At 40.6% G+C, this 27,503-nt stretch overlaps 1 protein-coding gene across 3 annotated transcripts in view; it reads right to left on the bottom strand.

Annotated features, from left to right (window-relative positions):
* ADCYAP1R1 (ADCYAP receptor type I) overlaps positions 1–13,113 on the bottom strand; it is a 77,339-nt gene extending 64,226 nt beyond the window's left edge. For all 3 annotated transcript variants that reach the window (XM_053468291.1, XM_053468292.1, XM_053468293.1), the window contains exon 1: positions 12,676–13,113. The gene's annotated coding sequence lies outside the window, so the exon portion shown is untranslated. The remainder of the gene's footprint in view (positions 1–12,675) is intronic.
* Positions 13,114–27,503: the final 14,390 nt, after the last annotated feature.

Below are 27,503 nucleotides of genomic sequence, written 5' to 3'. Positions count from 1 at the left end.
ACTGTTGTAAAAATATATTCTGGCCGAGGCTTAATCATCTATTTTTTTTTTTACTTGTTTTTGTCTTTTGTTTTACTCCTGTAAAGTGTTAGCGTAAACAGAGGGTGTGTTAGACGTAGTAGAACTTTATATTCAGTATTTCATCCACTTTTTATCTGTAAAATTATTTGTGTATTAATTATTTAACAAAATTAATTAAATGTACTTATATAGAGCCACAAATGATAAAATACTCTAATATATAATATTTATTAATTTTATTAGTTTTTTTTTATTATTGTATTTAGTGTATTGTATAGCGTCTGAGCCACACAGCTTGTTATGCTGATCACTACAGGGTCCTGCTAAGCACCAGGATTTCCCCCTCGTTTCTCCTCGCCATAGAATGAGTTGACAATAAATTACTGTCGGTTAATACGCGGTAATTAAAACCAAGACGAACTACATGTCATGGAGCAGGGAGGCTGATATGAATGTCTGTGTACATGTGTAGCACAAGCTGAGGTTACCACGGAGTCAGGGAATCTAGAATGTTATTTAACGCCGCGGAACTTCCGAGATTAAAGCCTTGAAGAGGTAATAAAATGGCGGGGAAGGGCATTGCTTTGAGGGTCAAGGAAAGATGATTGGGTCATCAATAATCGAAAAGGAATTGGAAGTCGGGTTGGGGGATGGGAAGCTGGTATATAAAGTAGACCGAAGGGCTCGTGTCGTCACACGAAGACATGGTGCAAACACTTTGATACGTAACGTATCTTTCCTAAAACCGCAAATGAAGAAGGAACATAGAATTTGTAGGCAGATCGGCCCTTTTCGGCCCTGTCTAATCTGACAATTATTCCTGCTGTAAAGACTCAAACCTTAGTCAGTCGTTGGTCTCGTCTTAGATTCAGGAGCCGTATGTCTATCCCATGCATGTTTAATCCCCTCACTGTATTACCCTCTACCACTTCTGCTGGGCTCGTGATCATACCTGGGAAATCTCCATGGTTTGCCCGGAGACTCTGAAGCCGATTCTCTGGGTCTCCGAGCCACTGCAGAAAATCTCTGGGTCGCGGGAGCAACAGTGAGACACGCCCACTCCCCACCCACTTCTCCTCTTATGCGTTTGGGGCTAGCCCTGCATGCAACGTCAGTGGCCCCACCCACTGACATAAACAGCTCCACCCAATAACATCTGAGGACCCGCCCACCGACATCCTGAAGAGGGGAGGGCTCCGGGTAGCCGAGGCCTGGATGTTCCCAGTTACGCTCATGACTACACTCTCGCCATGTTGTATAGAGATATCACCCGTTGTCACTCGAATATTTTATCGAGTCAAACAAGGAGAAAATAGAATAAAAAAAAACAGCATTATTCAAATTTTAGACAGAATCACGACAACTGTTAAATTATTGACGCGCAACATGGTTCATATCCTAAAGCAAAAAACAGACCATTAACAGCTGCCAATACACTATTTCCAGAATAGCGAAGCAAGTGAATAATTCAGGAGAAAACTAGAAAAAAATATAAATAATGTATGCATTTTTATACAAGCACTGGTTTCATGAAAGAACATGGTCTTATCGCCTCGGCAACTAAATCAAACAATTTTGCTGCTCGTTGGGCAGTTGTATTGGTTGCTATGGCGATAAGACCGCTTTTCATAATGTGTCTTTATAGATAATAACCCTCGTTTTATAATGGCACACAGGGCTAGTCAGACACTTATAATAAAAAAAAAATAAAAGTGAAATCATTTCCGGTGGAGATTCATTTTATAAGTTAAAATTATGTATATTTAAATCAGCAAATAAAATATTATTTAAATCAGCAAATAAAATATTATTTAAATCAGCTAATAAAATATTATTTGAATTAGTTAATAAAATATTACAAGACTAAATAATTTTTCCCATTTTTTTCCCACTGTTTCTATTTTTTTTGTATTACATTATTAATAATGAAAAAACATAAAATACATAACATATGGAAATATATAACAATACTGCTCACGGAGTGCATTTCATGCCTTTTGATTTGTTATTGTATCTTAAGACAATATAGTTAAATGGATGCTTTAGCCATTATATACACTTTAATGTACAGGATAGCTGGAACTTCAGCTTCTCCTAAACGTAAGTGGCTTTATTTTTTTCTTATAGGTTGAAGAATGTATGTGAAAGTACTAGACTTGCAGAAACAGTCTAACGACCCTTAATTCTCCGACATTTGTCTTATAGAAGGTTTATGGTGCATCCAGGTGTCTAGAAAGGACCATGGACATTTGCCCAAGGGTCTCCACCAAATGCTGGCCGATGCTTTGAGGCGTTTTCAGCATTATTTCCCCCGTCCTAGTAATAAAAATGTTCTAAGATGGAGTTCTATGAGAAACGCCGGTGAACTATTACCTCTTTACTTCATTTGTTGAGCGAAGGAGCCCAGAAGGAGTGTTGAGTACCTCAACAAACACAACCCTGGAGTGTTTTCCCTTACAAAAAAATACTGCAGTTTTTTGGACATGAAAAAACTGCAATACTGCACTTTTACTACAGTATTACTGCACATTTACTGCACTTTTTTTATATTGCAAACCTACAGTTGTGCTTCAATGTGCTGCAACTTTATTGCATTTGTGCTTCCGTACAAAAATAACTGCAGTAAAACTGCAGTACAGTGAAGTATAAATGCAGTAAAACTGCAGTAAATGTGCAGTAAAAGTGCAGTATTGCAGTTTTTTCATGTCCAAAAACCTGCAGTATTACATCACAAAAACTGCAGTAATTTTTTCGTAAGGGTTTTTGTTACCCTAATGTCCATGTTCAGCCATCAACACAACAACTCATTAACAAAAACTAGATTTTGATCCCTTTTCCTTCTTTTTTTGTCCCTTTAATGATATTCGGCGGTGGGTATACTTGTTTTTGTCGTATTTGTATATTTGCGCCAGTGGGAAATATCTGGTAATGCACAAAGGTAGAGTGTCATGTGGACACAAAATAAAACGGCAATTATGTGTTCTCTGAAAGTACCTTTCCCTTAACAAAAGCAAAAAAGCAGAACACATTTTATAATAGAACCTGATTCTTTGTAATCATTTTGCACTTCAATTTTCTTCCCTGGATATCTCTATTGTAGCAGCATTTTAACAAAAAAAACCGTGTACTGTTACCATTATTCCATCATGTGGCACTTCATCGAAAAGCCTTGCACCTTGTGGACGAAAACTTGGAATATTTGCCTGGAAACTGATTTTTTTTAAATGTTTTACACCGTATGAAGGTATTGAAGAGTATTGACTAATGACACATGGACAAATATATTACATTTTCATGATTATTATTTTATTATTATAATTATTATTTTATTATTATTAAAATTATTATTTTTTAAAAACCCTGGATCCACAATTTCAACCTCTGCTCTCCCTTTTGTTGTTTAGCGATCACTATGCCCATGTCGGGACAGACCCAAATTTGACGGGACAGGACACCCCCCCCAAAAAAAACCACAAACAAATGTGACTATCCCAGGAAAAATCGGGGATGTTGGCAGGTATGCCATACATGTTTTAAATTTCCCTAGTGTTTTAGCCTCTACTCCTTCTGCTGGGAGACTCTTCCACTTATCTACAACCCTCTCAGTAAAGTAAAAAAAACAAGACCCTCGATCTCTGCTTATGATACAGACACAAGGTTGTAGACTCCGGTTTAGTTGAGGGATTAATGCCTCTGATGCAGTTCCATAAATCACCACTGATACGGGGTTATGATGTCATCACTGGCCACGGCGCTCTTTCACAGTGATGTCATCAGAGCCACGTAACCAGCTCCTTTTAACCCATGACACCTCCATAATGACCTCCCACCATAAAAATATCAGCCTAATGTCTAGGCGGCTGACTGTCCAGGCCGGTATCCAAAAACTCCTCTGCGTTGCCAGCCAAAGCTCGTTAACCAAATCAGACACCATCTACGTAAACGGAATTATCCTTGCCTTAGTATACAGTAACAAAACACCTGGACATATCTATGATGTCACTTATTTTGTGCATGATTGTTTTTGATAAAACATTTGTATCAGGGGCGTAACTAGAAACCTCAGGGCCCCGGTGCGAGAATCTGTTAAGGGCCCCCCCCACCCCGACCCATCTATCCCTTTCTCATAATCTACCCTCTCCCTCCCTACCCCCCCTTCTCACAATCTACCCTCTCCCTCCCTACCCCCCCTTCTCACGATCTACCCACTCCCTCCCTACCCCCCCTTTGTAGGTCACTTACCGTCAACTCCTGTGTTGGGAGCCGGCACCCGAGACAAACGCCTCACGCTCCCAACACTGCACTCTGGGAAGCGCTGAGGCAAGCGGCGGTGGTGACGGCGGCGGCAGCAACGGCAGGGAGCGGAGGCATCCTGGATTTCTGTCAGTCAGGGGGGCCCAAGAGTTGCCGAGCGGTCGTTTTCAGCAACCGCTCGGCACCCCTTGGGCCCCCCCCTGACTGGCAGAACTCCAGGGCCCGGTCGCAGTCGCGACCCCTGCGACCCCGGTAGTTCCGCCACTGATTTGTACCTTTTTCACTTAGGTCCAATCAAATTAGAGCCAGTCTGTATATATGAGGTCATCATGCCCAGTCTTTCCTAATCTCATTTGACTCCATCCAAAATTTCTTCACTCAGGAAGTTTTTCATATTTTTTTCCTATCTATCTATCTTTGTTGGGAAGATAATAAATCGATTTTCTTTTAAATATATGTATTTCTCTTAGATATTTTATTTAAAGGTACTTTATCAAAAGGGTTAAGCTTTGTTTCCGCCACTAATGAGCTGTGCATGTTACAAACATTCTACTTTGTGGCATATCTTTAACCTCAGCATTCTACCAACGCCTGCAATCCCTGGGGTCCTGTAAAGCATCAGCTCGAAATAGATCTCTGACCGCTAAACAACCGTTAAAAAAAAAATAATCCGACCCTGCGCGATTTAATTGCGTGGAAGTAAAAAGCAAAGCAGATCTATAGCCACCCAACTGGTTTTAATCTTACAACAATACGCGCTTGATGCATCCGTTCGTCTGCACCGTCCTGCTCTCCTCTTACTCGCTACAAGTGGCGTCCACATTAATTATTCTTATTCCATAATAAAATGCTGAAGATCCCATATGACCCTCTAAAATCAAAAGGAAGCTCAAGCCAGTTATTGCCGGTTCTTGAGTGTGGATTTCGAGAAGCCATCAGCTGTAGGACGATTACTTAGAGGCTACGAGACGTTTTTCATTGTGCCACGGAATAGAACGTTGCGGGACAGCAAGAATTAAAGACCCTTTTCCCAGGTTTAGATCCTTGAGCGGCGCTCGTGCGGTGGTTATTGTGGGCCAGAGGTTCGAGTATCTCCTGGATCTTTCCACGGTGGAGTAATTAGGGAACACAGGCAAACCTTTTTATCTTTGTATAAACCTAGTTTTAGAACGATCTCTCATACTTTACTCAGTTTGTAAATGACTCGCCTTCCCACCGGTCTCATTTTATTGTCATTATCCTCTCCACCTTTCCCAGCCCACTTTGCATTATCACTTCCAACTTTTCTTAATTCATTATCTTATTATAATTTCCACCTCTACGTCATTATCTATCCCCCTTTTCTAACTGGTATTATTTCTTTCACCTTCCTCAGCCCATTGTGTCATTATCTCTCTCACTTTTCTCAAATCACTATCTCTTTCAACACTAATTGCCTTATTACCGCTACCTTTTCCCGATTAACTAACTTTAGTAGGGATTGCCCTTTAAATGGAAAACCAATGGAAACAAGAAGTCCCCTGTAAACTCTCACTTCCCATTACCTCTTTTGGCTGCGTCAACTTTCATTGTCATCATCTCTTCCACTTTCCACAGACCTCTATGTCATTATCACTTCCACCTTTGCCAGATCACAGTGTCATTATCTCTTCCACCTTCCCTAAATCACCCTCAGTATCTTTTCCATCTTTCCATAGCCATCTTGTCGTTTTCTCTTCCACCTTCCCTAGCTCATTGCCATTATCACTTTCCTAGTTCACTGTCATTATCCCTTCCACATTTTCCAACTCACTAGGTCAGTATCTCGTTCTTCTTTCTCAACTGTCATTGTCACTTCCACCATTCCCTGCCAACTACATGTTTATCTCCTTCACCTTCCCAAAGTCGTTGCCATTATCTCTCCCACCATTTCCAGCTTGCATTGTCATTATCTCCCTTTCATTTCATCATCAATCCCATTAACCCTTTCAATGTATTGTCTGGATGACTCTGCTTCTTATATCATATTGTTTCCGGTTTTAACCTCCTCTCTATGCCATTGTTTCACCCACCGTGGTTAACTCACATAGTCAACTAGAAGTTCCCGACATCTCAAGAAATCTGACATTTTAAAACACGTAGCAGAGAAAGGATACTGTAGCTGCTGATTACCACCGAGGGTTCGATTTTTTTTTTTGTATGGCTTGGAAGGAAGGAACATTTTGAATGTTCTCTTCCAAATACAGCTGATTATAAGCAGCGGGGATTCGGGATGCATGCTGTCATGGCAGCCACTGCTAAACTGTCAGAGTTCTGAACATGTACAAGAAACCCTAATGGTTCAAGTAACTTATTTTTACAATAGCCGTTCTTGTGATAGCTGCTAAATGTGCATTATACATAATATAGGATATAGTGGCTCAAACACATGAAGAATTATGACATAATAAAACAGACAGTGTCCATCTTCTATAGGAAACAAATTCTTAACTTCATATTGTTCTAGCCTGATTGCTACCATTCTAACCTATTTCTCCTTCGCAAAAAGATTCTTCTCCATCATGCGCCAATGACACACAAGTCCACATAACCTTACTATGTTGGTAGGTGACTGGACTAACCACCAGGAAGGCCAGGGAAAGTCCAAACGTGGCCTAATGCATGAGTGTGTAATCATTGTAGACTGATGGAAACCACATATTGATTGTCAAACAATGGGCAGGATTTAGTGTCGGAGATAAATCTATCACGAGACATTGTTTACAATTTAAATATGTTTTGGGGCAAACCCTGACATCAACATCATCGTCCCTGCCCACTCCCATCAGCGGCCTGCTCACTGATGTCAGCAGACCACGCACTGATGTTGACGGGTCCAACCAAATGTTGACGGATCCAACCGTTCCCGAAAACGGAACGGAGTTCTGGGTAGGATGTTCCCAGGCTCGCTAGGATGACTAGACATAGATCGGCAGGTCCGGGATCCAAGTGTCCTCTTGGGCAATCCGGCGCCCTGTAGAGCCACTACGCAAAAGATTCCGGTTCTCCCCAACTGGTCCATTAACACCACGAAGCACCGATCCAAGTCCCTAATTCAGTTTTACCCGCCGCTGCGCATACTTAAGAGGCATCTTTATATCTGGATATGATGTCATAGTGCAGATGTTTTAATAACATGCTTCTAATGAATGACTTTCAATGTAAAGTAACCATTTTTGAATATTTAGAAATAGGGTTTTTTTGGAGGTTTATTTACCAGTGGACAGCTCTCTTTGTAAAATATACACGAACGGTAACTTCATATAAGCAAGGTGGAGGCTTTTATTGTTTTATTGCATTTCTAATTCAGCTTTCAACTTGAGCTGATATAAAGATCACACATACTGTTTTTAGACCTGTGGATAGAGAGCACCAACACCCACATTATTATTATTATTACCAGCTTTTTATATAGCGGCAACGATTTCCGCAGCGCTTCGTACAGTCCCTACATTCAAAGAGTCTGACAAAACCAGAACCGACAGACTAAGACAAACCGGCACGTTAGGGGAAGATGGCTCAGCGCACAATCTCCTCATCTCCCATCACCTACTCTCTGTCTCGATGGTCTTCCAACGGAAAGCAGAATTTATGGAACATGCAAGGCATTCGTTTTCAAATCTATCACGAGTATGTCATACGTAATAGATGTCAATATTTTTTCCTCCATGACCCCTGTCTGTTGTGCGGGAGAATAAGGACCAATGGACCATTTTACATTTGACGTTCCTGGCCAACTACCACTTCTGCCTTATTCTTGATAGAACCCATTTGATGTTGGCCGACCTTCACCGACTTTTCATTTTCTCTTTTTACACAAAATAACCGAGACTGTCACTTCAAAAATATTGGAAAGTCTTCTCAGCCTTACTATATGCGTGTTACTAGGAACCCATAGGTAACTAACCTTAATATTCCCTATCCTTGGGATGGAGATCCATTGAGCAGGTAGCATATGGCTAAAAATCGGCAGTTTTAGTGGAAAAATACCACTAAAAGTGATTCATTTTTTTTAATACTACAGATGATTGTTGCTTCTTTATATATCTTTGGTAAAACCCTTTCCTTAAGTATCCAAAATTTTGGATAATGTGCACAACATCCCGTTCCTGTTTGCATTAATGCACTTTAAGGCCAGCGGCCACCTGTTGACATAGTTGTGGCCGAGGACTATGTTTTTATGCTTACGAAGCTGGGCTTATCCGCAGAGCCGGCCTTCAGTGTTCTGGCGCCCTGTGCGGACTACTCCTCTGGCGCCCCTTCTCACTGCCCCCCGCCCCTTCTCACTGCCCCCTCCTCTGCCCCTTCTCCCTATCCTTACTCCCTATCCTTCTCCCTTACTTAATAATTCCGGCGCTCAGCATGAAACGCCGCACCGGGACAGAGTCATGGAGAGTCCCTGCCCGGACTTAAATTGAAACATCGTGTTTTTTTGTTTGTTTTAACTTTATTTAACATCCTCCATGTTAAATAAAGTTTAAAAAAAAAAAAGTCCCGAGCAGGCGCCTCTGTTGCCATGGCGCCCTGTGCGGCCGCACAGGTCACACAGCCCTAAGGTCGGCCCTGCTTATCCGGTCTCTGGTTGCACTCTGTGTGTTTTTGGTCTTTATCGTAACCTAAAATCCTGTTCCTCATTGGTGGAGGTTTATTTGTTCTAGCATCTTCTTAAGGGAGTGGCTAGGAAAGATGAAGAAAACTTACAGACTGGATAAGCGGCACTTATTATAATAAAAAAAAGACAAAAGCTAGAGGAACCTTTAAAGAATGTGTTTTTCTTATTTCTACCACACCTTATTGTTAGAAATTCTTAAATTTCTTCTAAAAAAATGCTCTACTCAGACTTCTCATATGTATCATATGTAAGATACACGGGGCAGCAGGGATCTTTCCTAGCCTGTTGCGTATTTACCTTTGGCGCTGCCCTAGGCCATACCCCCCCAGCCGCTCACCACAAGGCCACCATCTTTAATACAGGGGGGCAGGATATGATGGCATATCCCATTGTTCCTTGTCTTGAAGGCGCACCGTGCTTTTTAGTCCAATCTATGGAGGCTTCGCCAGCTCAGCACATTCAGCACAACCTTTATAGTGTAAATGGACCATTTGGGAAGACCAGAGATCTACCCTGTCACCATTGAGGAGCACCCCATTGGGGGGCAATCTACCCCCACACCAGTTTTGACGCAGAGGGACTACCTCGGACCCTAGTCGGCCAAGGCCAGGGCACATCACTACTGCCATTCCATATTATAACGTTAGCTATACTCCTGTGTGCACCTAACTGGTGCTGCTATGCAAATAAAGATACAGATAATATATTAATAACTCTGAAAAGTCTAAAATAGTTTACTTTTCCTTCTGGAACAAAGCCAGTCCATACACACAGCCTTTGAACGTGCGCGTTCCCAGGCGCCAGGCTGTTTATAAGAATGGTGGATGATATATGTACGCTTGTTCTAAAACTGGTCCAGAAATCGGCCAGATTTATCAATTAAAACAACGCAGGGTTATTGAGATACGTTGGATATTTTTTTAACCCGTTACACCGGAGATGGGATTTAGGTATGCATTATATAAATCATATATATCTTCATTGTTCCTGGTGGGATTTGTAATGGTAATAAAAGTAAAGACCATATTAGCCGATGTCACACAAAGCACGTTACATCATAAAACTATCGGTGACTCACAATTCACAGAATCCCATTTATTGGAAATGTTCTTTCTTATTCCGAACGTATGGATTCTCTTCTGGTTTCCTAAATAAATTCGGTAATCATGATATTTAAAAATGAATCAGTTCTGGTCATTACGGGGGCATTTTACCAAAAAAAAAAAAAAAACAACAAATAACGTTAACATTTCCAAACGACCAGCCTTAGGAAACTTAGCAATATCACAATAATAATAAAAAGAGAGAGAGAGGATGGGATGGAAACATTTAAACACATAAAGGAGCGATGTTGATTTTAAAAGAGGAGAAACTTTACAACAAGAGGCCATAATCTAAAACAAGAGGCTCAGATATAAATATTTCAAGTGTGGTGGATAAGTGGAACAGCCTCTCAGCAGAAGTGGTAGACGCTCATGGCATATGGTAGGCGTATGGCTCCTGGATCTAAGACGAGACCGACGACTGATTAAGGGTCTTTACAGCAGGAATCACGGCCGACCAGACTAATTCATATTCATCCACGCTCTTCCTACTGGGTTTCTGAAATAACGTGGATCGCTAAATCCACACCAATGAAAAAAAGGTATACTAACATCCGTTTATAGGTGATTCAACTCACTGTATTCTCTACGTGGCCCTATACAGCGTATCACTGCCAAGGTGACCTGCGCGATGTCGGATAATTCTATTATTGCAGGAAAAAAACCGCGTTGTCCCTTAAATTGTTGCATCCATCAAATAAACAAATAAATCGTCAGTAATCTCACATTATGCAAACGTAAATGTCCCATGAAACAATATGAAAAAATATAAATCATTTATATATTTGTGTTATTTTATATTCATATTTAACATATATATATACATATATATATATATATATATATATATATATATATATATATATATTACAGAGAGAGAGACATACCGGTATATATATATATATATATGAAACAATCGTAGAATCTGTCTGCAGAGATATTTATTGATTACGTTGCTTGCTGCTGGGCGCCTAAGTAGACCGGCAATCGCCTTCGTTTTGAAGACCCGCAAATTGGAAAAGACACAGGCAGGGTGACTACTGTCATCTCACGCAAGTTCTCCTAAGTGAGTCGCCTGCGGCCGGTTAATCCGATGAGGGGATTTAAACATGCACGGGATAGGCAAACGGCTCACAAAGACAAGACCAACGACTGACGAAAGTCTGAGCCTTCGCAGGCGGAAAAAAAAAAAAAGGGGCGACTGGATGGGTCAGAGCCTATATTTCTAGAATTTACGTTACCAGTAAAGTTATCATATATTATATGGGTAACAAACGCACGAGAAAAGCACACGCACGTGAACAAAAATATAAAATGTACAGAAGCAGATGACCCCCCCTCCATCGCACTCGCCATAGCAAGTCCTGGCTGATGCAGAATTCTGCGAAACCATTAAAATAAATTGTTCACAGTGGGTTTTTCCACACACTGAGCGTCAGACCAGTATATCCCACGGACGTCAATCCTGTGACACTGCGGTAGATATGTTCCCGGACTAACATATATATATATATATATATATATATATATATATATATATATATATATATAAGAACAAAAGCGGATTATAATACCGAAAGTGGCTTAATTGCCTAATATACTAAACTTTGTCATATTGTTTGTTTTGCGGAAGAAAACATTAATGCTTCACCAAAAAAAATATATATATATATATAATCACCCCTGTCTATGCAGCACAATATTGGGAAATAAGGGCAACAGCTAAAGACCAGGGGCAAATATTTTTAACAAAAATATGAATTTTATCAAGAATGTTTCAAATCTTTATTTTAATAAACACAATATATATATATAAAATACAATAACATTCTAATTTGGAATCATTCCAAATTTTGGTTTGCACCAAATAAATATTTGAATTTTAAGATGATTGTGTAAATTTCACTCTTCTAACATTTTTACGTTTAAGGTACGCGCGAAAAGCTTAATTAAAAAAAAAAAAATACCGAAAACCAAAATGCGATAATACGGCAATCGCCAATTGCGCTGCAGGTAGCTTGTTAATATGCAATCATCACCTCTTGATTAATGATATTAATTAACAAAATGTTTTTAAAACAGGGGAGGCGAATGATGTTACACTGAAGCAACTGTGGCAATTAGGTTGTGTTCAACGGCCATGTTGCAACACACACACAATACGTGATTTCCATGCACAATTGTGAGACTGAAGCAGGATTGCGGTGGAATTTTGAGCGGAGACTTTAGCGTAACCCACTTTTCTTGGGGTGGCAAATAAAGGTCATTTTTTGGGGGGGTCTTCTGCAATAATGCATCCATCACCCTGCAAGCAGTATGATGCACTTTATAATTAAGGTGAGGGGATACAATTATATTTAGGGGGGGGTGTTGGACCACCCTTACTGCACCAGTTGAGATGCATCAGCACTGGTGTTACTAGGAATACAGATACATAAAGGCACAAACAGAAATCCTGCAATAGATGGCTGCATGCAAAGGATGACTGCATCTGGGTAAATGATAGAAATATTTGTAGACAAGGCACTGTGTGCTTGCAGGGCAAGCAATGATCTGCAGGGGTTTAGATTTTTGTTTACAAATATAAAGCTCTGTTGGGAAGCAAATAGAATGCTGTGTGTCAAACAGATACAATGTATCAAAGGAGGGACAATAGACTCAACTTACCAAATGCAGCTACAGCATCATTTCCCAAAGCAGGTGAGACCCCCCTAAGACATTGAAGTTTTGTGCTGCTGGTGGGATTGGTGAGGAGGAAGACTCAGGAAGCCTTCTGCACTCATTAAAAAAGGTCTCTCATCTGCAATATCCCTCCCTTTCAGAGGAGAGCAGTGGGGGAAAAAAAGTAATGTGATGGGAATGCAGACTCCAAAACTGAAAGGACCAAGGAGAAGAAAAGAATCATTGAAGGAATTCCCTCACAGCAAAGGATCTAGCAGGTGGAATCCTTTTTCCTCCAAGAATTTAGAATCTGAAGGCAGAGGAGGGTAATCCATTGGGGTGGAAAAACATTCTAGTTCCCAGAGCCAAAGAGCTGTGTGTGTGTGGATTGTGTCTTTGCTCTGAGTATATTGCAGGTCCCTGTTCTCCTTCAATAGACAAAAGCACAGCAAAGCCAGCAGGTCCTGCTGGGAACTGAAGACCACCCAACAGAGAGAGGGGGGGAGGCATGTGAGCCCATCACTTCTGTTCTGCTCTCCTGCTACATATTCATATCTTGTCCCTGGCCAATGAAACAGAGAAGGGGCTGGGTTTATTTAAATGACCCTGTTAAATCAAACTCAAGTCATTCAACTCATGGAGAGGGGGACAATGATCTTAGAGATGCTTGGAGGTGGCCCAGGATCCGTGCTGCAGTGTGATTCCTGCCACAGGGGGGGGCAGGGATGTGCAACCTTTGGCATGTCTACTCGTGCTATGGAATACAACTCCCATCATGCCCAGGCAGCATTTGGTGGCATGCCTGCAGTACTCTCTAGCTGGCTGGGGCTGATGGGAGTTGTAGTACACAAGTGGGTAGAAAGGGAAGCTGCAATCCACTGATGGGAGTCGAAGTACACATAGCTTTAGAGTGAGAGGAGCTTCGGTATCAGTAGTGATGAGAGTTGTAGTCCACAGCAGTTGGAATGACGTCTGATTCGTATCGGTGATGACGCACACAGCAGCAAGACGTACGGATTTAGGACCACTGATGGGAGTTGTGGTCCATTGTGTTTGGAATGCAAGGCGTTTCATATTAGTAGTGCTGAGAGTTGTTATCCGCAGTAGTGAAAGGTGTTTCCTATCAGGTGGGATTACATGATCGTCACCTGATGTGCGTTATAGTCAGCAGCACTTCCAATGATAAATGTTTTCTAGAGTAAGAAGTCATGGGAGTTGTAGTCCACAGTAGTGGGAGTGAAAGATCTATAAGAATGACACATTTGGGTAAAATAATGAGAGTTACATTACAAAACATTTGGAGTGGAATGTGTTTCCTATCAGTAGTGATGAGAGTTGTAGTACACAGCATTCGGAATCATCGTTTTCCTCTGATGGGAGTTGTAGTCCGCAGAAGGCGGTGTTTGTGAGGGTAAACGTCTCCGAGATCAATTCAAATGACTTCGTTCCAGTTCTGTTCCAGAGGCTGATCAGTTATCTCTGACCTAAATGGTGAAAGGGACTGAATTGTTAATTAAAGCAGGGATATAAATCCCGCTGACACCCAGAGCATTACTTCCCTTCTATGGCTGACCTGACACCGACCGTGAGATGCTTGGGGTGGAATAACGGAGGCCATGCCCAGGGGGATCAACACTGAATTCTTCCAGACATCAAATGGTTAATAATAAAGCATGTTTAGTTTTAGTGTAAGGAAGTTTTACTTTGCTGAGAAGGTGGTGGACACGTGGAACATCCTCCCAGCAGAAGCGGCAGTGGGTAATACAGTGAGGGCATTAAACATGCATGAGATAGACATACGACCGATTAAGCTTTGAGTATTTACAGGAGAACCAGGCGACTAGATGGGGGCCGAATGGGGCCGATCTGCCGGCAGATTCTTTCTGTCTGCTGGGAGGCTGTTCCATTTATCAACCCTCTTTCAGTGAAGTGGTAGATATCACTCGTTCAAGCATGGTAAGAGTTAATGCGCCCACATGAAAGTTGTGAAAGCATTTCTTAGCTCCACTGCCAGTAACCCCCCCTATTAAATTAAATAGAATATTAACATTAATCCATTTCCATTTGAAAAGAGACCCCTGAGGTCTCAAAATCTGATTAACCTCTTCTATGCTGGCCCCAGAAAAAGGATTCCACTTCAACTAAATATTCTATTTCTCTGTGATTTAACTGGTCACACGTGGAACGCCCAGCGAGTAAAAGAATGAGTTTAGCAGGAAACATATAGATTCTGTCCATTTACTCAAATAGGGGGGCGATAACGACATTGCCGAACTCTGCAAGATTCAGGCAGCGTGTGACTCCGAGACGGCCCTGTATTTTTCTTTGTGTCTCCGTCGGCCTGCGGAAGCCTCTGTAGCCTGTAAATTAAGCACAAAAGCGTATAGTCTGCGTTTTTATAGATTCTTAATGAAGATTATTAACCCCTTAAAGACAATGGACGGTCCCTAAACCCATTGAAAACAATGCATTTTGAGCCCGCACATGTACGGGCTTTGTCATTAATGGGTTAAAAGGATTTTTCACCACACGCTGATGGGTCTGATGCATCTAAATTATTTGTGAGTGCAAATCACATCACACACAGCACTGATTATTGTTTATACCTATTGCACTATTATTATATTATTTTTCCCCTGTATGTATTTGCGCCCCAGTCGTCTGTATATCGGTTTATCTACACTTTGAGGAAGAGTTCTTTTGGGCTGCGGCAGTCGTATTATTAAGCATTTTTATTTCTTTTTTCCACATCCGCTTGTGAGCACGAGAATTTGGTTGTTTTAAGTAATTTTTATCGAACAATAAACCAATCATGAAATGAAATCATGAAATTCAATTTTGAAGGACTTTGTGAATATTTTTCTGGACCTCTTTTTCTCCTTCCATCCTCCGTACTCCACATACATTTGTGTTTTGTGTTTTGAAACCGTCAAGACCTCCCGTCCAAAGGGGAACTTTTACCCTGAAATATTTTAGCAGAATTAAATGAATTTAGTGAAACTGACTATTTTTTTGCATTTAGTAATTCAATTAGTGGATATTCTCAAAACTGAACTGGAATTTGGTAAAATCTCTCCTGTATCGCACTGAGATTTGAATATGGAATCACTAACTGGGAACTTTGCAAGTTAAACTACTCCATTTTTAAGGAAAAATGGGTTCCAAGACTACAAAACTAATACTGTAGCCCATGGAGCAGCGCAGCTTAGCGGAGCGGGCCTTGACAGAGCTAGGAGGAGGGCTTTATTATCTTATTAGGTCTGGGATTGGTTACAGGTTTTAGTAGGTGGGGTCTTGTTGGATGCTATAAATGGGCGGACATTTTAGGTGAGTGCCACATTTAATTTGAGCTTCTCTTTGCCACCAGATCGCTGGTTTCATTGGTTTTATTGTTTCTATTCTTTCTTCTCGTTTTTATTACAAAAATGAATAATTGGAAGAAAAACGAAAACCGATTATATTGTTACTACGCTCACACATTCTCTTTCTGAACTGTGGGTTTTAGTACCTTCCTCTCTGCACATCTTCTTACACAAACTCATCACTGGTACCTTTGTCAGGTTTATCTTTATTAATCACTCTGTTTTTCTGTCCCCAATTCTAATACCTCATCTCTCCTATCGATTTAATCCCCCTCCCCCCAACGCACCCTCCCTGCCTCTTGCTCATTGTCTGAAGCGGCCTCCTGGGTCAAGTTGCTGAACGGATCTATGTCACCCAGTGAATAAGATCAAAGCTTTTGCAGCAGAGCAAGGGGTCCATTCTCTCTGTAAACCCCCAATATGACTATATGATTAATAAATGTCTTAAATAAATTTAAAAAAAAAGAATCCTCTCCCAGGGAAAAGGTACACCCCAGGTCTCTGTCCCACAGGCTGAGGTAGTATGGCTTGGAGACCGATCCCTGAGTCAGTTCAAGGGAATACAGTTTAGAGAGTAAATGAGGGGTTTCCACCTTCTCCAGACAAAGCTTTTCAAACGGGGTGAGAGGCCTAAGATCCGCAGTGAGCATATTACACGCAGAAATAAAGTGTTTCATTTGGTGGTAAGAAAATTGTACCTGAAAAAGAGAGTGGCCTCAGAGTGGCCATCAGAAATGGAGACATATGGTCCGAGGACTGCCCAGGTGCAAAGTCCGGGGGTCCTGAAATAGGAAACAAGGGTGAAGGGAATTTGTCGAATACTTTTAACCCGAAAGAATGATGTCAGGATGCCATGGACTTATTTGCTTCAATAACCCCCCCCCCAAGGTGAATTTAGTATTAATTCTAATATTAAAGTTTCCTCTAAAAATGATAATTTGTATAAGAAACATACTAAACCAAGGACTATAAAGTTAGTAAAACCAATCTAGCTCAAACTGAAATGGATGAAAGGCAGTTACGAAAGAAACTCTTTGTTAAAATCAGATACCCAACGTCTGTTTTTGATAAATTGAATACTGTTGGGCTCCCTTTTGGATCCTTGTCACTGTATGACACTATTGTGTGGCTCTTCGGACCAATTCTAATCCTCTCTGTTTCCAGACTCTTTTCTAAAAAGTATCAGATGTTCTAGAGCTTGCTGAGCTAGAATGTGGATCTGTTGTGACTTCTCCTCTCTATAGGTGCTCTGTGTGGGTTCCGGGTCTAATGTTCTTAACCGATTCTTCTGTTTGTGTGCGCTCGTGTACCGTATTCGTTTTGTAGTCTTGAAACATTTTCGCAAACGTATTTTCCCTTAAAAAGGGAGTAGTATGTGGAGTACGGACGTTGGAAGAGAAAGAAGTCCAGAAAAATATTCACAAAGTCCTTCAAAATTGAATTTCAAACATGATTGGTTTATTGTTCGATAATCAGATGTTCTGAACATTTCCATTTTGTCGCCAATAATCACAGAGTCGCTGGATCCGCATTATGAACGGCAGCTCAGCAAACCGGATGAGCTGCTCTCTGTTTCGAAGAATGAAGACAGAGATTCATAGCTAGAAATTGAGACGCTGTCCTCCGCCTTTGAGTAGCTGCTAGAACTCCCGGCCAAAGTCCCGTCACTGCTCTCAACAGGTGGCTTCATCACAGCCTCGATGGACACGCTGGATTTGGTGTCAGTTTCAGAGCAGGAAGCCAGATAGTTTTGGCTGCCGGGAGAGCTACTGGAGCGATGGAGGAGCTGCTCTCGCTGATGCTCGTTGGAGACTCTTTGTCCACAGGAGTGTCTGGGGTGGGCTTGATGGTCTCTTCAGCCTTTTGATCTTCAGGATCCTCATTCCCCATGAAGCAACAACACCACAGCCTTAGGGAGCTCCTAAAGAGGAACACTTGAGGAAAAAAGACACAAAACATGTATTTCTATCGCTACAGCAACATATTTACTTTTCATAAAACTAAAACCTGTCCCTCTACATTGTCTGTATTGATAGATTAAGTTGACGAACTAAATAATATCAACTTACAGCTCCCCTATCTGTCGCAGTTGATTAATTAAATTTGAATTCAAAGTCTTCTCGCAGGAGAAAAATCTTGTGAGGTAATCGGGACCGATCCAAACACAAGTGTGAGGGAGATTAGCTAAGGTCACAGTGGCATGGGCGTGGCTGTGAATGCTACCTTATATGGGCATGGGTGTGGCTCAACAATGTTGCAAATAAAGGCGTGGCCTAACAGGCGTGGTCTACTGAGAATTAATTTTCTACGGTCGAAGAGAACACACGCTGCGAATAGAAACAGAATTCTTTTATAAAATTGTCATATTGTTTGGGAATTCGGTGAAACCCAAGAAATCGCTCACTTCTTAGATGCCGTGCGGCTAAACTCTCCACCCCGGAAATAACCCGCATCTGGGAGGGTTTCTCGTACTTTCAGGGTAGCGATACGAGCCACCATTATGGAGGGTTTCTCGACAAATACTTTTTTGCTTAAAGAATTCCTCTACATGAACTTGGTACCACATTCTGAAATGAAAGTTCAGTTTTTAAAATGGATAATTTGTATAAAAAACAAAGGAAGCTCAGGCGGCAGAGACACACCTAGCGTGCCATGCCATCACCGGTAGGTGGTTGCTAATTGGTCTCCTGCACCGTGAACCCACCGGTAGCGCTGCACATGGGAGCAAGCACCGCTATCATGACTTTCTATGGCGTAAATATTGAATTTGGGCACATTTTTTAGCAGCAGCATAGAATATCATGCAGGGTTGAACAAGTTAAGGACAGATATCTGAGTGTCTGTTAGTCGTGCCCATTATATATGTAATACTGCTGGGTTCCCTTCTGGATCACTGTATGACACTATTGTGTGACTCTTTTTCTTTGGACCAATTCTCATATTTTTTATTCTCGTTATCCTGTCTGTTTCCGGACTCCTTTCTAAAAAGATATCAGATATCCTAGAGCTTGCTGAGCTGGAATATGGCTTTGTTGTGACTTCTCCTCTCCATAGGTGCTCTGTGTGGGTTCCGGGTCTAATGTTCTTAACGGATTCTTCTGTTTGTGTGCGCTCGTGTACCTGGCAGGGGCATCCTGTGAGAGCTAAAAAGAAACATAAATAACCCCTCCAAACCAGCAAACCCAATAAATGAGACCCCACCGTTGTGTTGGAAAAATTATTGTCCACAGCTTTATTACAACCATAAATAATATATATAATATATATACAAACATATAAAACATACCAAATAATAAGCCATTGTCCAAACAACATAACAATATAACCCCATACAAATCCCCCCACATGTCAATAAAACATAGACAATGACCCCCCCAAAAACTGACCTAACAATAAAACCATCACCATACCTGTAAGGTGCCAATAACCTTACCAAACTAAAAGTAGGGGCATACTGTGTCACCCCTACACCCCTAGGTTCTGAGCCACAGACCAGCTCGAAACCTGCCATACCAACCAACAACACCAACCAATTAACCATAACTAACCGAAACGTCCCAATTCTGCCCCCCACCTTACCAATCCAGCCCCGCCGCTGTGACAAAGCGAAGCCAAAAACGATAAACCAAAACTCAGGGAGGGACGGTGGGACAAAAGCAGGTAAGAGACTCAAATTAAACGTAATCAATTCTCTGTTTGTCCCACATATAGTAAATAGGATTCAGAATAACATCAAAAAGATACAGTATACAAGTGTCAAGAAAAGATATACAAATATGACAAAAAGTTATACAATGGCACATTAACGATGTTATTCCGAGGATGACTTTGATTTTTAAAGAAAAACTGCCGCAGTCTTTTAAAAAAGCCGTTTTTAGGCTGCTTGGTGTCTTCAGCAATATTTTCTTCCACTGATGGATCCTCCACCGTCTCATCCGTGATGCTTTCCTCACTCATGATGCTTTCCTCTGCTGTCAAATATTCTTCTGTTGATGAAGAGTCATCATCCTCATCCCAAACATCATTCTCCTCTGAACTCCACTAGAAATAGTGGATAAGGAAGGACTTCTCCTGATTACTATATACATTCCTTTAATTTCAGCTATTAACTGATCAATATCCTCCGGGCTTTCACTCATTTTGTTCGCACAAAATCTCCAGTAGCTAACCCACAGTCCGTAGACTGGGAGAGGATTCTTTTAATAGCGCATAAGAGCACTGTATCTAGTAGAGTCCAGGTTATTTCTCGTTGGTATAAGGTTCCTTTGGACCTTCATAGATTTCTTCCTCACATTCCACCGACCTGTTGGAGATGTGGTTTGCAGCCCGGCTCTCTAATACACATTTGGTGGTCCTGCGTCATTATACGACCCTTCTGGGATTCTGTGGTTGAGGTCATTAATGAGGTGGCAAACCAGAACTTTGTAGCCTCCCGGGCCTCGATTCTTTTGCACCATACCGACACTCCCTACCAGTCTTATAAGAAATCGTTTATCTTTCATTTGATTAGCGCAGCTATTACTATTCTCCCCGGGTCCTGGAAGTCCGCTGATCCCCCCCCCCTCCATGGCTGCCTGGTGGTGTTGAATTTATTTATAATATGGAGTCTATCACGTGGTCTGCGAAGGGAATGGGCCACACTTGTGAGCTTCGATGGTTTCATTCGGACAACAGTCCTAACACCTCTTTTCTTTGATTGCCCTCTGTATTGCTTGGGGACTTAACCCCTTGGTGACTTTGGTATGCAGCTCTCATAAGAGTTCTTCATTTTTTTCACTTTCTCCATTTTCTTAATATGGACAGAATTGGTAAACATTGTATATATATATATATTATCATATTAGAAAATTATTCCATTTGTATTAATTTACAGCGTTCACAGTGAATATTTTTTTATACCTTAGGGTAACCGTCGTGAGTACATGTTGCTCCCGTAGCTTTGAAAAACCTCTACCCAAGTTGTTTTGGGGTCATTGATGTTGATGGAGAACTTTTTTTTTTAGGCGCTTGGGTTTGAGATTAACGCGATTTGTAAATGTAAACCAGTATTTAAGATTCATTGGGATGCCTTTGACAGGGACGTAGCCCCATGTGGCATGCTTTGGAGGTATAGAAGGCTACAGCACATCTCGGATATTTATCCGGATATATTTATTAAGAGTTTGTTCATCGTCTATTGAATTGATTTAGCAGTGTTTAACCCTTTTTGCACCTCAGTTGTCTAAATGAACTGTTGTACCCAACTCATCTCCACTTGACCGTGATCAGGTCCGTTTCTACTCTTAATGAGCATTGGTTATGTTGACTTCAATGAATATGCACTTTGCGCAATTAAAGCCAACTAAGTAAGGACGGGCTGAGCACCGCATCGTTTCCGTACGACTGCTGTAAACTTGTACGGATACCAAAATGGTTACAGGCCTCCATGGAACTTCATACTGCTAAGAGAGATGGGCTGTCTCCACGCAGTTAGAGAAAGAATAATAACAATATCATTATTATTATTAACAAAAAATATAACTGAAACATAGAATCTGCCAACAGATCAGACCCACTCATCTAGTCGCCCGTTTTGCCTGCTATAAAGACTCCTTAATCAAGGATCAAGGGCCTTGCCTTCTACCGTTGATGTCCACTGACTGGTGGGAGCTCTTCTGCTCCTTCATGGTCCTCACATGCTGGCTACGTCTGAGCACCGGAAAATTCTATCATATCCCAGCGCTCATACTCAGCGTGCTGAGAATGAGTGAGTGCGGCTCTCCAACCCAGCTGTATACACTGCCCGGGGTACGGAGTGGTGTGGTGCTAGCGTTAAGGACCCCCATAATGCCAGGGCTTCGGGGACCTCCGTTACATCACTGAAATGAGACACAGCCATTAGCCTATGAAGTCTATGAGTCTAGAAGCTTCTAAATGTTCGTATTCCAAGATCAAAATTGGCTCGCCGCCCCCCCGTTACATTCTGCTCAGCTGCCGGCAGTTTAGTCGTATTAATGAAATAAGTGGAGCAGAGGTACCCGTGCATACTTAATGCTGTCACTTCCAAACCCACCGCCTCATCATTGTTCTCCTTGACAGGGATGAGATCATTTATTTAATATGAATTATCAAACACGCGCAATAATTAACTCATCAAACCAAGTTCGTTTTGTGCCAATTGAATTACTCAACCCACAGTTTAAGTTATAATAATGCGCTTTGACAAGGTACAGAATATATAAATAGATTCTCCTTATCCGCTAAAACCCAAGGATTGTTTTTTTTTAATTATTATTATTAAAAAAATTGGTTTTCAACTGCTCGCTACAAGAAATAAGTTAAAATGTAATGAAATCTGGAAAACAACGCATTTTTATGAAGCTGTTTAGTGTTTTAATAAAAACAAAAAGACAGAACATTATGATCGTCGATGTCTGTCTGGAGTTAACACGGGAAATTAACAATTTATTGTTGACAGACTGTTTTTTTTTATTTACTAAAATAAATTGGGATGAATATTTTGCAAAAGGAATGCCTACATTATTATTATTATTATTACTACTAATTTTTGTAAATGTTTTAAATAGTTTATCAATGCTATTCTTAGATAAGTGTCTAACAAACAAACAAATTTTAGAAATAAATAAAAAACTATTTCTATATTATTTTGATTATTTTTTATATTTTTTGATAGACCCATGAAGACGAAGTGTGCCGACTGAACTAAAAAAGCAAAAACTTTTATTACACTGCCAATATACATTTTTGACTTTTTATTTCTAATTCCAAACCATAATAATAACAATAGAACTTATTTTTAGTTAGCCTTTTTGATCTTGACTGCTGAAGTAAAATGCAGGCAAAACCCTTTGTGAATTAACCAAGGTGCGATGGGTTTGGGGGGGGTTAGTTGAACCGACGCAACTTGACATAGGGTTGCTAGTGCTACCTGTTTAGGTTTCAGCTGGAGAGTCTTGGAATACAGAGGTGAGCAGGTTCCTCAGGTCCTGGGTTCACCTCTTCATAGCTTGGGAAATGTTGGGCCGGTGACCATCTTGCTTTCCACGGAAGGAGGACTGGGTAGCCTTTAGACGTGTGAAAATAGCCGGGCCCTTGAACATGGTGGGGAATGCATGTAGGAGAATGGACGACGTTTAGTGTTGGTGGGGGAGAGAGCCGATGTCTGTGCATGCTTGTTCTGATGTGCGGTAGGAAGGTGGATTTGTACGGTCGAGATGTGCATATGGTAGAGATTTGTAGAGATTGTGGAGATGAGCGTGACTAACACTGTGTAGAACATTAAAACTGTGGTTTTCTTCTTTTATCATAAGATTCATTGGGTACATTTTTTATTTTTCTGATGCAGCTGCTGGGGGTGTCTTCACTCGCAGTCAGTCAAAGAGTTTTCCTCCCCCTCTCTCTCTATCTCCTCTCTCTCTATCTCCTCTCTCTCTCTTTCTCATAGTCTCACATTGTGTTTACCTCCCCTAATTTTTGTCTCATCTCCTCTACTTTTGTGCTTTTTCTCCCTCTCCTTCTCCTTCTCTACATTGTCTTCTCTTCCCTTCTCTTCTCCATCATTTCTCTCTTTTCTCTTCAGTCTATCATTCTTTCTCTCTTCTCTATATTTCTGTTTACCTGTCTCTATTTTTCTAATTATTTTTCTTTTTTTCCTTCCTCTACTTTCTCTCCTTCTTTTTCCCCATACTCCCTTTTCTCTCCTATACTCTTTTCTCTCATTGTCCTCCCCCTCCCTACTTCTCTTTTCTCTCTCCCCACAGCATTTCACAGTCAATATAAAAACTATTTATTTAGCTCCCTTTTGTTGAAATGGTGCCCAGATCAAAAACAGCTCTCCGTGGGACGTTTGCTATGCACTATATTCACTAGATAACAATGAAAATGATGATTTATAAACAACAGAAGTTGGGAATATAGCTTAAACGCTTTTTTTAAATTTTCTTGATCTAAACACTTTCTTTTATTGGGTCAACATCAATCATTTCATCTTTAGAGGAGACATCCGAGGTCCCAAAAGCTTACATAACTTCCCTTTCTTTGTTGGCGTCACAAGATGTATGAACTCGACTAAAGACTCCCAAGTTTTCTATATAACAGAATAATTTGTATGAATCATAATTACAATCAAATTTAGCAGTTTATCAAATGATGTGTTTTGTACAAAAATAAGACATGTAGGAGATGACTCATAAAACATTATCTCTGACTATTTCCTAGGGGATATATCTGAATTAGAACAATTACACTGACCATTCCGCCAATGTCATAGAGTACTGTAGAAAACGAATATGAAACAATACTAATTAACATAAATAATTATATTTTTGTAATTTATATGTGTATTCTTTATATATATATATATATATATATATATACTGTGTGTGTGTGTGTGTGTATATATATATATATATATATATATATATATATATATATATATATATATACTGTATATATGGGTGTAGTTATAGATTAACCTCCATTATTAAGTTAAAATAATTACTAGCCACAAAAGATCTAAGTAAGACATGGACGGCAGTACAGGGTTTAAGGAGAATCATTAAGACCGATAGGATGAAGGTCGCAGTTTCAGGTAGTCGTTGATTAGTTTAGTCCATGTGGGGGAAAAAACCTTATAAATAGACAAATAAACAAAGTGAGGTCAGTTAAATGAGGAGAATGCAGAAATTAGAATAGAATCCCAGAAATAATAGAAATAATATATAAAGTATAAAGTTCTGGTAATGTGACAGGAATCCTACGTCCATGTTTAATCCAGTGTCCTTGGTGCTGAAACGGTTAATCATGTTTATGCTCAATGGGAATTTATTTTATATTGCAGTACTCATTTTTTTTTCTTTTCAAATTTATACTACTGGACTAAGGCGCTATCCCAATACCGAGCCTGCCTCATTACTGTATAAATTCGAGTAGACGCTGCATAATGCTAAGTGCTTGGCGGGATAAAAATGATCAGGAAAGACTAAAGGAGCTAAGTATGTCTGACATGGAGGAGAGAAGAGAGAGAGAGAGGAGACGGGAGAGACATTTAAATACAAAAATGGATTTAACAAAGGAGAGTTGATTTCAAAAGAGCAGAAACGTTAGAACAAGAGGCCGAAATCTGAAATTTGAGGGTCGGAGGCTCAGGTGGAATGTAAAGAAATTCTACTTTACTGAGATGGTGGTAGATAAGTGGAACAGCCACCCAGCATTAGTGGTAGAGGCTAATGCAGTGAGGGAATTGAAGGATACATGAGATAGGCATAAGGATTTAAGAGTCTTTACAGCAGTAGATGGGGCCGAATGGGGTCAATCTGCCGTTGGGTTTCTATGTTAAAACTACTGATTTTACAAAAAAGAAATAATTCAGCTGATAATTGGTTTATTACATTATGTTTCTAAGCTTACCATCAGGTATAGATACACTTGAAATGCAGGGTGAGGAGCCGCAACGCTTTACTAAAGGCTGTTTTTTTTCCACACTCATTAGAAATACTGAATATATTAACCCCTTCATGACGCAGGCCGTACATGTACAGGCTAACAATGCATTGTTTTTAATGGGTTTAAGGACAACATACATTTCATTTTGCTCCACAAAGAGCAAATTTGGATCAAAGTTGGGTATCGTTATTCCGCGCAGTTTATTTAGTAAGAAGATTAACCTCGGCGCCATCAATTTTGTAAGCAAGGAACGGGAGAAGATTAGCAAAAAATTGATATTCAGCGCAAAGCGTTGCTGGACACCGAGTACTCTATGAAAAAAAAATCATTAGAACCCAGCGTGAGCTCGAAACATTGTATCACATTTTACTTTTGAGAACGTTCTTGAATATCTAGTCAAAGAGGAAGGAGAAATTACTTGCATTTATTGATAAAATCTACAATTATAATGAGAAATGCAAAAAAAATGAACATTGTAATATGCGTATTATTCCTGTTCTCCGAGGAGTGCGTAACATTGTTTTGTTTTTAGTGTAAAAGAAGGAGTTTGGATGAACTGATTGATTAAATATCAATGTTTCGGCCCCCGCAGCCAGTGGATGGGGTTTTATAATATAGATGAGAAGTCATTTTTTTTTCTTACTCTGCTTTTATTGCATGTAAAAAATCAGGTGATATATTACAGTTTGGTAACATAATAGCGAGTTTGACTCCAATAACAAAATGAAGTCTACCTTTTGTAGTCAGCTCGAGAATGGTGGAATAGCAAAGGATTTCTGATATAAGGGAATGATAGCTTTTGCAGCGTAAAGTAAATAAATAGGGTTTTCTTATACGTCCTGAAGGATTGGTGTGTGGTGTAGGAGGGCCGTCTCTGGAGTGAATGGAAATGAAGAATCAGCTTTAATGACATGTGTAGCTTTAACCCAGAAAGGCTTCACCTGAGGGCAGGACCACCATATACGAAGAAAACTCCCCATCTCTGCCTTGTACTTCCGGCACATCTTGGACACCTATGGTATGGTGAAGCTCTGCTGGGACTCTGTACCACCCCGAAAGGCGTTTAATTTGAATCTCACTTGATTTTGTTCCCTTATGGAGTTTTAATAAAAACAATTGCCAAGCATTATTGTCTAGTGTGGCATTATAGTCCAAACTGGCTACATAAAAGTAGCGTGTACAGAATAGATAACAAATGGGGAGCCTCCGACCCAGCTGTACCAAGTTCCTCAAACCGAGTCAACTCGGAAGTGGAGCCCCACTGGCAATAGACGAGACGTTACAGTTGATCTGGTGGTAGAGAAAATTCTTGATCTGGTTTCAGAGGACTGAGCTGCTGATACCATATCTGAAAAGGGCTTCAGGGATACAGAACTTAGTATATATTATAGACGTCATACTTCTACATCTGATGGAGTAAAATCTCTTAGAGGAGCCCCATTACCCCAGGAGCAAAGTTCGAGTAATGTGCCAAAGACAGTAGGGGACTAGGGAACATGGAAATTTCTGTGAGGAAGGTAAAATCTTTCCGTACCCGAAGGGTGGTGTTGGTTGTTGGGTGATACTATGTAACAAACACTTGGTGGGATCTCAAAGCAAAATAGAGACGGACAGCAGCCTGGAGAAATAGTTCTGCTGGACTAGCTTTGTATAGGTCAGGGCATCGCTTACGCTGCTTGGAGAAAGAGAGAAGTGACCCGGAGGCCCAGGGAAGCAGTGCTTCACCAGGAGACTCTGGGTCAAACTGAGTCTATAACTGGAAATAATAACGCGACTTAAGCCCATCCGTCTGTAAGTTTCTCTCAATAACCAGGGGCTACACTTCTAAAAGTGCTTCTAAAATGCATCCAACTCTGGGTTGATCCATTAAATCCTATGAAATTATAGGCAATGCTAAGTACGGAAGAAGGCGATGGCTCGGATTTTTTGTTTTTCAGAAAGCCCCCTATTATGTAGCAGGCCATGACGTGATAATCCATAGGAGCGAAATATATATTAATCGCATCACTGTTTGTTTGGCACTAATGT

This window comes from Spea bombifrons, chromosome 5, assembly GCF_027358695.1.
Source record: "Spea bombifrons isolate aSpeBom1 chromosome 5, aSpeBom1.2.pri, whole genome shotgun sequence".
Taxonomy (NCBI): domain Eukaryota; kingdom Metazoa; phylum Chordata; class Amphibia; order Anura; family Pelobatidae; genus Spea; species Spea bombifrons.
This window is presented reverse-complemented; position numbering and strand designations above follow the sequence as displayed.